The following is a 13,129-nucleotide window of genomic DNA, read 5'->3' on the forward strand; positions in this document are numbered from 1 at the left end:
CTTCCTTTCCCCCTCCTAGTAGGAGTAGGAAAGGGGGAGTCCTACTCCTACTAGGAGGAGGACTCCTCGTCCTTGGCACGCCCCCTAGGGCCGGCCGGCCTCCCCCCTTGCTCCTTTATATACAGGGGCAGGGGGGCACCCTAGACACACAAGTTGATCTACGGATCGTTCCTTAGCCGTGTTCGGTGCCCCCCCTCCACCATATTCCACCTCGGTCATATCGTCGCGGAGTTTAGGCGAAGCCCTGCGTCGGTAGAGTATCATCATCGTCACCACGCCGTCGTGCTGACGGAACTCATCCCCGACACTTTGCTGGATCGGAGTCCGGGGATCGTCATCGAGCTGAACGTGTGCTGAACTCGGAGGTGCCGTGCGTTCGGTACTTGGATCGGTCGGATCGTGAAGACGTACGACTACATCAACCGCGTTGTCATAACGCTTCCGCTTACGGTCTACGAGGGTACGTGGACAATACTCTCCCCTCTCGTTGCTATGCATCACCATGATCTTGCGTGTGCGTAGATTTTTTTTTTAAAATTACTACATTCCCCAACAAAATAAACCTTCAACAACTTTCCCAAGTCATGCCACTTCCATCCTAGCCCAACTTCATTACATGTACTAAAGCGGGAAGCTTTCTCATTTCCTGGTATTTTTTACCTTTTTACTTACTGCTACTGTTCAATTTACATGGCCAATGGTGAATAGTACATGTGAACAGCGCCCAGTTCTGAATAGTATTTTTGATGAACAGTGTCCAGTTTTGAACAGTGCTTCAGAGAGAGAAAAATAGCCACGTATTTTAGAAAAAACTGAGATTTTTTTAACACATCATTTCTTCCTTCCCTCCCCGACCACCCTTTCGTTCTTATATGGAGGGTTAAGACTTATCATTTTTCTACGTATCATTTCTTTCCACCGGCGTACCGATATAGAGCCGACTCGGTCGTTTCCTGCTCCTTTACAATGAGAACAAATAAATGTGGGGTCAGATGGGTCAGCGTGGACCGAATCCAACGTGGCGGGCGTGTCTGGGCGGGCTCCTCCCCATATTCGCCTCAGATTTGGGCTAGATATGAGGGGTGCCGATCAGCCCAGGCATTACGTCCGTATGGGGCGTTCATTTGGGTCGCCTTTTTTAAGCAATCTGTGACCGGACCGTCCGCCCAAAACTGCTTTCAGGCACTTGTAGATGCGTTTTATATTAAGTTAAGAACAAATCCAACAGTTCCCATATCTCTAAAATAACCGCCGTTTACGGAAAGATAGGGCAACAAAACCTCTCCAACCGTTCTCGTAAACTGGCTCTATCTTTAGAGGATCCAATAAAAGAGGCCTCTTCTTCCTTCAGATTTATGGGAAGATGACCTTCCTGTAACTTTTTGGCGGGCTAAAGTTTCATCAACCGCCACCCTCGTAAAACCGCCCACGTGCGTCCAATGCCTTTGCTGCCACCCGCCGTCGTCGCGTCCGCGCACACCACCCCACCTGCCCGCTGCTCACCACCGCGACCCCGCCGCCCGCGCCCTTGCCGCCGCCTGCCACCACGACCCCGCCGCCGCCGTCTCACCCCAGCACACTGTCGTGCTCTTGCCGCCACCTACCGCCGCCTCACCCGTGCACGCTGCCGCACTCCTGCCGCCGCCTAACCTGCGGACGCGGCCGCAGCCCTGCCGCTGCTTGCGCACGTCGCAGTCGTCTCGCCCGCGACGCCGAGCATCTGCTACCGGCCGCGCCGCCGCCGCCCGCCGCCACAGACTCGCCGGCAAACGCACTGCCCACCGGTGCCAATGACCGGTGGGTCCTAGCAATTATCTTTTTTGTTTTAATTAAAAGTAAATCAAAAATGCATTTAGGGGAAGAAGATTAGGAGGACAAAATTTGCTTTCAGAAAACTTCCCCTAAATTTTATGGGAAGGCAAAAAAAACACTTTTAGGGAAATATTTCTAGGGGAATTGTTGGAGTTGCTCTAAGGTATGTTTTAAAGTCATACATCAAATTAATCACCTTCTAAAAAAAGGTCACGCCTCAGCACCAAGCTAGGATCGGTAATTAGAGGAAGTAAAGAATTATGCCAACAGTGTCCTATTTTATTGTGTTTTTCTCTCTTGATTGTTCTTGGAATAGGTCCAAAACAAACCTTGAATTTATAGACGAAAGCTAAATCAAACCTGAACTTCTAAACCTCTAAATCAATACATCAAATTCTTTGATTCCGATCTATTTTAAACGTCGAGAGATGTTTAGCTGATATTTGCTGACGTGGAAGTAAAATCCTAGATCGTTAACTAGTGGGTTGGATATTAGGACGAATAGGGTTGGTCCATTAGTGCAGTTGCTCCCATTGCTTGTGCGTAGCTGTAGGTTTCCTCACTCTGCTCTTGTTTTCCTTTGTTTTTTTGTCTTTTCTTTGGGTTTCCTTTGTCTTTTCACTAGTTTTCTTCGCTTTTCTTTTTTTCCTTCATTATACTTTTTACTGTTTTTCTTTGGGTTCTTCTTTCTTCATTATACTTTTGGTTTTCCTTTGTTTATTTTTTGTTTTCTATTTTTTTCATTTTTGCTTCTTTGTCGGTTTTAATCGATTTTCTTTTTTGACACATGTCCATTTTTTCTCAGTACACATTGCACTTTTTTAATAACACATAAAAGAAAATTTATACATCTTGGACATTAGGACGAATCGGGTTGCCAATTAACACAGTTGCGTGCGTAGCTGTAGGTTCGCTCGCTCCTCTCGTTTTCCTTTGTTTTTTATGTTTTCTTTTGTCTTTTTCTTGGGTTTTCTTTGTCTTTTCACTTGTTTTCTTCGGTTTTCCTTTTTTCCTTCCTTATACTTTTTACCGGTTTTCTTTGGTTTCTTCTTTCTTCGTTATACTTTTGGTTTTCTTTTGTTTCATTTTTGGTTTTCTATTGTTTTTTTTTCCTTTTTTGCTTATTTGCCAGTTTTAATCTACTTTCTTTTTTGACACATGTCCATTTATTCTCGGTGCACAATGTACATTTTTAGCGACACATATTTTTTTATACAACTTGGACATTTTTAAAAAGTACATGTTTTAAACAATTTTTTGATAAAATAAACATATTTTTAAACTACATGAAGCCACTTGTCTTCTATAAGGAGAGAGAAAAAAAATACTGGGAAACCAATGAGCATGAGAGGAATAGAACTTGGGACCTCAAACCCGTGGCATGCGCAGCCAGCCACTAGCCCTGACGAATGCTAGTCATCATAGATAGTGCGACATATATAAGAATAGAAAGCAGGGTTTATATATGATTTCTTTTTTGAAAAAAAATCAAAAAAGAATTTTGGAAAAAAGAGATTTTTTGTTGGAGTTACGAATATTTTATTGAAACCCAAATATTTGAAGAAATTCCAAAAACATTTTTTAGTGTGACACGTTTTCCAAAAATCCCAAACATTTTTCAAAACACGTGAACAACTTTGGAATTCCGAACAACATTTTAAATTGCAACCATTTTTAAAAAGTGCAAACAAATTTTGAAAATTCCAAATATTTTTTGGGAAGCATGAGTTTTTAATTTTTTTAGCAAAACAGAAAACATGAACATTTTTTTAACTTATGAACAATTTCTAAATGTGCGGACATTTATGAAATTATAAACAAAATTTGAAAATACGGAGATTTTTTGAAAATTTGGATAATAGGAACATTTTTTCTGAAATTTCTGAACAATTTTTCAAAGACACGAACAGTTTTGGATATTCCCATTTTTTTATTTATGAACAAAATTTGTAAGCATGAATGTTTTAAAAATAGAATTTTAAAAGCACGAACAGTTCAAAAACCGGCTACCCTCATGCTGGTATAGTGGGCTGTCCGAAATTGTCGCGGCGCCCCCCTTCCTCACTCGCAGCGAACAATCCGGGGGGTTGAAAGGATCGATATAGTTGACTAAAGGGGGGTTGAATAGGCAACTAACAATTTTTAGCTTTTCTTTACCAAATTAAACTTTGCATCAAAGTAGGTTGTCTAGATATGCAACTAGGTGAGCAACTTATATGATGCAGCAACAATAAGCACACAATCAAGCAAAGGGTTTAACACAATATAGCTTGCTCAAGTAAAGGTGAGAGATAACCAAAAGTGGAACCGATGGAGACGAGGAAGTGTTACCGAAGTTCCTTTCCTTTGAGGGGAAGTACATCTTCGTTGGAGTGGTGTGGAGGCACAATGCTTCCCAAGAAGCCACTAGGACCACCGTATTTTCTTCACGCCCTCACACAATGCGAGATGCTGTGATTCCACTATTGGTTCCCTTGGAGGTGGCGACCGGACCTTTACAAACAAGGTTGGGGCAATCTCCACAACTGAATTAGAGGCCCCCAACGACACCACGAAGCTTCACCACAATGGACTATGGCTCTGCGGTGACCTCAACTGTCAGGGTGCTCAAACACCCAAGAGTAACAAGATCCGCAAGGGATTAGTGGGGGAAATCAAATTTCTCTTGGTGAAAGTATAGATCGAGGCCTTCTCAACCAATCCGTGGAGCTTAGAGCAACAATGGAGCTTGGGGATGGAAGAGGTAGTCAACTCGGAGAAGAAGACTCCCCTTTTATAGTCAAGGGACAAATCCAACCGTTATCCACTTAACCAGCCCGCGACATACGGTACTACCGCACCAGACAAGCGGTACTACCACAAGGCCTTGCGGTACTACCACAGGGCAGTACTACCACAAGGCCTTGCGGTACTACGGCAGGGCGGTGCGGTACTACCGCACCCACGACAGACACCAGAAGAAGCCCTTTTGCGTTGACGCAGCGAGCGGTAGAACCGCCGGAGCGGTACTACCGTGCGCCCTTGCAGTACTACCGCAAGGCAGGGTTCAACTGGGGCTGGGAAGGCACAGATGAATAAAATTACATCCATGACTACTTCCGTTGAGTTTAGATTTGTGCAAAAATCCGACACGGTACTACTACATCTAGGGAGCGGTACTACCGCATAGGGCGCGGATGTTAAAAGTTACATCCGTCCCTACTTCCGCGCGAGTAGCAGTGCTGGACCAGAAGTCACGGTACTACCGCGACCTCGGAGCGGTACTACCGCAAGGAGGAGCAGTACTACCGCATCCTTGGACGGTACTACCGTGAGCCTCTGCGGTACTACTGCTCCCTTGAGCAGTACTACCTCACGCCACATCACACTACCACTTGGAGTCGTTCATTTTGCAAAGACGCGGATAACTGATCGTTGCACCAAGGAGGGAAAGGGAAAGGTGGTGCAAAGGAACAGATGTGTACGTGATGATTCCACCCTAACCTTTCCAAAGCGGACCCCCTCTTAATAGTACGGCTTTCCTACTACTCAAATCCACCAAAAGGAAACGTATAAAAACGTTGTCTTCACTAGGCTCCGAGGGGCATCAAATCGTCTTCTGCCAACACAAGAGATATCTGAAATTCTCAATGCACACGATTAGTCCGCAAAAGTATTGTTATCAATCATCAAAACCACTTAGGGTGAAATATGCCCTTACAATCTCCCCCTTTTTGGTGGATTGATGACAATACGAGATTTGCTCATAAGAGAACACAAATGAATATAAGCTATCCCAACTTCTACAAAGTACAGGCAGGCTCCCCCTAGATGTGTGCAGTCTATATGAATGCTTTGGACTGCACGACATACATGCTAGGATCAACACTCACCCTGTATTTTGTAGACGAGGCATTCCTTGCAACGATATAAATAACACTAAGCATAAGAGACAATAAGGTAAGCTTGAGTGCATATGGCTTACACCATATGATAGAATAGGAGGTCTCACAAGCACAAACCAAACCAAAGCAACACAAACAAAGTTCCAACGAAACGAAAGCAAAGACACGAATGAAAGCAAATCCTACTCTCTCTCCCCCTTTGGTATCGAGACACCAAAAGGGCAGAGAGAACACCTACGACATAGGCGGTAGCACCCTCTGCAAAGGTCAGTCCACATGCTCCTCATCGGACTCTGTAGCTGGAATGGTCTCCTCCTCAGACTCGGTCCACTGATATCCCTGCTTGGCTATCCAGTCAGCCTCCGGAGTGATGTTCACCTCTGACCCACTCTCCACAATCTCGCCAAAGGTCCTCAAGATCCTCTTGTCGCGCTGGCGACTCTCCTTGGAAGCAACATGGGTCCTATACTGCTCCTTGGCTTGCATACAGAACAGAGTCTTCATCTTGGCCTTCAGCTTCTTAGCCCAAGAGGGCTCAGTAGATGGAGGAGCATACCCAACAGCCTCAACCTCATCCTCCTCCTCCCCTCAACCTCATCCTCATCCACATTCATCCTAGCAGCCTCAGCCCCAACCCTGGTAGTGGTATTCGCCCACTTGTTCTTGAAACGCAGCTTGATAGGCTTGTGCCGAATCCAGTTTGGTGCAGATACGTCTTCCTCTGGAAACATCTTGTCCCAAGTCTTCAAGATCAGATGGTGTGGGTAAGGATCATAGATGGGAACTTTGCGATTGAAGACCGCAAACTTGAGCTCATTCCACATGATATGAGAAATGTCCAGGGGCTAGGTAGCATGCTGACGCGCCTTGATATGTCTCCAACGTATCTATAATTTTTGATTGTTCCATGCTATTATATTACCCGTTTTGGATGTTTATGGGCTTTACTATACACTTTTATATCATTTTTGGGACTAACCTATTAATCGGAGGCCCAACCCAAATTGTTGTTTTCTTGCCTATTTCAGTGTTTCGAAGAAAAGGAATATCAAACAGAGTCCAAATGGAATGAAAACTTCGAAAGAGTTATTTTGGGAACAGAAGCAATCCAGGAGACTTGGAGTAGACGTCAGGGAAGCTTCGAAGGTGGCCACGGGGGTCAGGGGCGCACCCCCCACCCTCGTGGGCCCCTCATGGCTCCCCTGACCGATTTCTTTCGCCTATATATATATCCATATACCCTAAAAACATCGGGGAGCACAATAGATCGAGAGTTCCACCGCCGCAAGCCTCTGTAGCCACCAAAAACCAACCAGGACCCTGTTCCGGCACCCTGCCGAAGGGGGGATCCCTCACCGGTGGCCATCTTCATCATCCCGACACTCTCCATGACAAGGAGGGAGTAGTTCACCCTCGGGGCTGAGGGTATGTACCAGTAGCTATGTGTTTGATCTCTCTCTCTCTCTCTCTCTCTCTCTCTCTCTCGTGTTCTTGATTTGGCACGATCTTGATGTATCGCGAGCTTTGCTATTATAGTTGGATCTTATGATGTTTATCCCCCTCTACTCTCTTGTGATGAATTGAGTTTTCCCCTTGAAGTTGTCTTGTCGGATTGAGTCTTTAAGGATTTGAGAACACTTTATGTATGTCTTGCCGTGCTAATCTGTGGTGACAATGGGATATCCATGTGATCTACTTGATGTATGTTTTGGTGATCAACTTGCGGGTTCACCTCGTGAACTTATGCATAGGGGTTGGCGCATGTTTTCTTCTTGACTCTCCGGTAGAAACTTTGGGGCACACTTTGAAGTTCTTTGTGTTGGTTGAATAGATGAATCTGAGATTGTGTGATGCATATCGTATAATCATGCCCACGGATACTTGATGTGACATTGGATTATCTAGGTGACATTAGGGTTTTGGTTGATTTGTGTCTTAAGGTGTTATTCTAGTACGAACTCTATGATAGCTCGAACAGAAAGAATAGCTTCGTGTTATTTTACTACGAACTCTTGAATAGATCGATCAGAAAGGATAACTTTGAGGTGGTTTCGTACCCTACAATAATCTCTTCATTTGTTCTCCGCTATTAGTGACTTTGGAGTGACTCTTTGTTGCATGTTGAGGGAGTGTTATATGATCTAATTATGTTATTATTGTTGAGAGAACTTGCACTAGTGAAAGTATGAACCTTAGGCCTTGTTTCCTAGCATTGCAATACCGTTTACGCTCACTTTTACCACTTGTTACCTTGCTGTTTTTATATTTTTAGATTTCAAATACTCATATCTACCATCCATATTGCACTTGTATCACCATCACTTCGTCGAACTAGTGCACCTTGATACGTCTCCAACATATCTATAATTTTTGATTTCTCCATGCTATTATATTACCCGTTTGGATGTTTATGGGCTTTACTTTAAACTTTTATATCATTTTTGGGACTAACCTACTAACCGGAGGCCCAGCCCGAATTGCTGTTTTTTTGCCTATTTCAGTGTTTCGAAGAAAAAGAATATCAAACGGAGTCCAAACGGAATGAAACCTTCGGGAGAGTTAGTTTTGGGACAGAAGCAATCCAGGAGACTTGGAGTGCACGTAAGGGAAGCAACGAGGAAGCCACGAGGCAGGGAGGCGCGTCGTACCCCCTTGGGCGTGCCCCCCATCCTCGTGGGCCCCTCGTGGCTCTCCTGATCGACTTCTTTCGCCTATATATGTCCATATACCCTGAAAACATCGAGGAGCACAATAGATCGGGAGTTCCGCCGCTGCAAGCCTCTGTAGCCACCAAAAACCTCTCGGGAGCCCGTTCCGGCATCTTGCTGGAGGGGGGATCCCTCATCGGTGGCCATCTTCATCATCCCGACGCTCTCCATGACGAGGAGGGAGTAGTTCACCCTCGGGGCTGAGGGTATGTACCAGTAGCTATGTGTTTGATCTCTCTCTCTCTCTCTCTCTCTCGTGTTCTTGAGGTGATACAATCTTGATGTATCGCGAGCTTTGCTATTATAGTTGGATCTTATGATGTTTCTCCCCCTCTACTCTCTTGTAATGGATTGAGTTTTCCCTTTGAAGTTATCTTATCGTATTGAGTCTTTAAGGATTTGAGAACACTTGATATATGTCTTGCCGTGCTTATCTATGGTGACAATGGGATATTCACGTGATCTACTTGACGTATGTTTTGGTGATCAACTTGCGGGTTGAATGGACTTATGCATAGGGGTTGGCACATGTTTTCGTCTTGACTCTCCGGTAGAAACTTTGGGGCACTCTTTGAAGTACTTTGTGTTGGTTGAATGGATGAATCTGAGATTGTGTGATGCATATCGTATAATCATGCCCATGGATACTTGAGGTGACATTGGAGTATCTAGGTGACATTAGGGTTTTGGTTGATTTGTGTCTTAAGGTGTTATTCTAGTACGAACTCTATGATAGATCGAACGGAAAGAATAGCTTCGTGTTATTTTACTACGGACTCTTGAATAGATTGACCAGAAAGGATAACTTTGAGGTGGTTTTGTACCCTACCATAATCTCTTTGTTTGTTCTCCGCTATTAGTGACTTTGGAGTTACTCTTTGTTGCATGTTGAGGGATAGTTATATGATCCAGTTATGTTATTATTGTTGAGAGAACTTGCACTAGTGAAAGTATGAACCCTAGGCCTTGTTTCCTAGCATTGCAATACCGTTTACGCTCACTTTTATCGCTTGCTACCTTGCTGTTTTTATATTTTCAGATTACAAAAACCTATATCTACCATCCATATTGCACTTGTATCACCATCTCTTCGCCGAACTAGTGCACCTATACAATTTACCATTGTATTGGGTGTGTTGGGGACACAAGAGACTCTTTGTTATTTGGTTGCAGGGTTGTTTGAGAGAGACCATCTTCATCCTACGCCTCCCACGGATTGATAAACCTTAGGTCATCCACTTGAGGGAAATTTGCTACTGTCCTACAAACCTCTGCACTTGGAGGCCCAATAACGTCTACAAGAAGAAGGTTGCATAGTAGACATCACACCTATACAATTTGCCATTGTATTGGGTGTGTTGGGGACACAAGAGACTCTTTGTTATTTTGTTGCAGGGTTGTTTGAGAGAGACCATCTTCATCCTACACCTCCCACTGATTGATAAACCTTAGGTCATCCACTTGAGGGAAATTTGCTACTGTCCTACAAACCTCTGCACTTGGAGACCCAACAACGTCTACAAGGAGAAGGTTGCGTAGTAGACATCACGCCTCCTCACGCAGAAGCATCATATCCACAAGGTAAGCACGCACCTTATCTTTGTCACTGACGCGAGGAAATAGAGTGTTGCGGAAGATTCGGTGCATGACATCGAGGAAGGGGTTGAGCACCCAAGTCTGAGTGCCATTGGGATGCTTCTTCTCCACCATAAAATGCAAAAGCTTGTCCTTGTTGGCTAACTCGGCGTTGCCGTGAGGGGGGCCAACAGGCACATCAGGCCCATCATCATGGACATTCAGCAACATCATGAATTCCTTCCAAGTGGCAGACAACTTCTTCCCATTGGTCATCCAAGACAAAGATCGCTCCCCATCTGTGTGGAAGTGGACAGAGGCAAAGAACCGTGCCATGAGCTCCGGGTCAAAGTCCATATGGAAAGTGATGAAGTCCTCAATGCCAAACTGCTCCACCAAGTCCAGTGCCTCACCAAAGTAGTCCTGGTTCTTCCTCAGATGAGTCATGTCAATCCACTGCATTGGGACATAGAGGTTGTGCTTGGACTTGATCACATCAATGTATATGAGATTCTGCTGCTTGGTCCAGAACAACTTATTCCCTCTGACATTCTCATGAGGGTTCACATAGGAATTGATTCTCCTTCGAACGATGAAATCAAATAGAGGCATCTCATCCATGCCAAGAGCTTGCTCCTTGTACCTGTTGGCGGTCTTCTTGACATTGCGGTGTTGGGTATTGGAACCCTCTGGTGCCTCTTGATTGCGTAGACGCTTCGAGCTCGTATCATGGCTTGGGTTCGAGCGATGGACATTGGAGCCACCACCTATGACACACAACAAAAGAACACACGAGAGAAACAAGAAGGATTAATGTAAAGACCATAACCAAAACAAGCAAAACACGTAGACATAAGATTGGGAAGTTGCAACAAGGTAGCTTCGGAGTCAACGGGAGTACCTCACCACTAAGCGGAAATTTTTACTTCCGCTCCAGCCGCGGTAGTACCGCGCCGGGATGGCACGGTAGTACCGCGCGAGACAGATGCGGCCGGAGCGGTAGTACCGCACGGGAGGTGCGGTAGTACCGCTTGGAATCCAATCCAGCACAACATGGATCTAGGCACATCCGCGACATTGGATCGGTACTACGATCAAAAGTACTATGTGGCAACATTCCAAATAGCATATCTACTGCACTACTACTCTCCTACATCCTTCTCTTGCAAAGATTTGGCCTAAAATCTCAAGAGCAACATGCATCTCCCCGAAAACCTATAAGCAAAACTACGAGGCAAAGACAGAGGGATTCAGGGAGAAACCTTGTTCCATGGAAAGAGGGCGAGGTGGGGAACAATCCCACCGATCAGAATGCAAGGAGAGCGGCCGGAGACGGAGATCCAGCGAGGTCCTCCGTGTTGGAAATATGCCCTAGAGGCAATAATAAACTGGTTATTATTATATTTCCTCGTTCATGATAATTGTCTTTTATTCATGCTATAATTGTGTTATCCGGAAATCGTAATACATGTGTGAATACATAGACCACAACATGTCCCTAGTGAGCCTCTAGTTGACTGGCTCGTTTATCAATAGATGGTCATGGTTTCCTGACCATGGACATTGGATGTCATTGATAACGGGATCACATCATTGGGAGAATGATGTGATGGACAAGAGCCAATCCTAAGCATAGCACAAGATCGTGTAGTTCGTTTGCTAGAGCTTTTCCAATGTCAAGTATTATTCCTTAGACCATGAGATCGTGTAACTCCCGGATACCGTAGGAGTGCTTTGGGTATACCAAACGTCACAACGTAACTGGGTGACTATAAAGGTGTACTACAGGTATCTCCGAAAGTGTCTGTTGGGTTGACACAGATCGAGACTGGGATTTGTCACTCCGTATGACGGAGAGGTATCTCTGGGCCCACTCGGTAATGCATTATCATAATGAGCTCAAAGTGACTAAGTGGTTAGTCACGGGATCATGAATTATGGTACGAGTAAAGTGACTTGCCGGTAACGAGATTGAACGAGGTATTGGGATACCGACGATCGAATCTCGGGCAAGTAACGTACCGGTTGACAAAGGGAATTGAATACGGGATTACTTGAATCCTCGACATCGTGGTTCATTTGATGAGATCATCGTGGAACATGTGGGAGCCAACATGGGTATCCATATCCCGCTGTTGGTTATTGGCCAGAGAGTCGTCTCGGTCATGTCTGCATGTCTCCCGAACCCGTAGGGTCTACACACTTAAGGTTCGGTGACGCTAGGGTTGTAGAGATAATAGTATGCGGTAACCCGAAAGTTGTTCGGAGTCCCGCATGAGATCCCGGACGTCACGAGGAGTTCCGGAATGGTCCGGAGGTAAAGAATTATATATGGGAAGTCCAGTTTCGGCCATCGGGAATGTTTCGGGGGTCACCGGTATTGTACCGGGACCACCGAAAGGGTCCCGGGGGTCCACCGGGTGAGGCCACCTATCCTGGAGGGCCCCATGGGCTGAAGTGGGAGGGGAACCAGCCCCTGGTGGGCTGGTGCGCCCCCTTGGGCCCCCCTGCGGCTAGGGTTGGAAACCCTAGGGGTGGGGGCGCACCCACTTGGCTTGGGGGGCAAGCCACCCCCCTTGGCCGCCGCCCTCCTTGAGATGGGATCGCCAAGGGGGCCAGCGGCCCCCTGGCCCCTATATAAAGAGGGGGGGAGGGAGGGCAGCCGCACCCAAGCTCTTGGCGCCTCCCTCTCCCTCTGCAACACCTCTCCCTCTCGTAGTGCTTGGCGAAGCCCTGCCGAGATCGCCGCTGCTTCCACCACCATGCCGTCGTGCTGCTGGATCTCCATCAACCTCTCCCTTCCCTTGCTGGATCAAGAAGGAGGAGATGTCTTCCCCAACCGTACGTGTGTTGAACGCGTAGGTGCCGTCCGTTCGGCACTAGGATCATCGGTGATTTGGATCACGACAAGTACGACTCCCTCAACCCCGTTCTCTTGAACGCTTCCGCGCGATCTACAAGGGTATGTAGATGCACTCCTCTATCTCGTTGCTAGATGACTCCATAGATTGATCTTGGTGAAGCATAGAGAAAATTTATTTTCTGCAACGTTCCCCAACAGTGGCATCATGAGCTAGGTCTATGCGTAGTTTCTATGCACGAGTAGAACACAAACTTGTTGTGGGCGTAGATGTTGTCAATTTTCTTGCC

The sequence above is a fragment of the Triticum dicoccoides genome, chromosome 2B (assembly GCF_002162155.2).
Source record: "Triticum dicoccoides isolate Atlit2015 ecotype Zavitan chromosome 2B, WEW_v2.0, whole genome shotgun sequence".
Lineage (NCBI taxonomy): Eukaryota > Viridiplantae > Streptophyta > Magnoliopsida > Poales > Poaceae > Triticum > Triticum dicoccoides.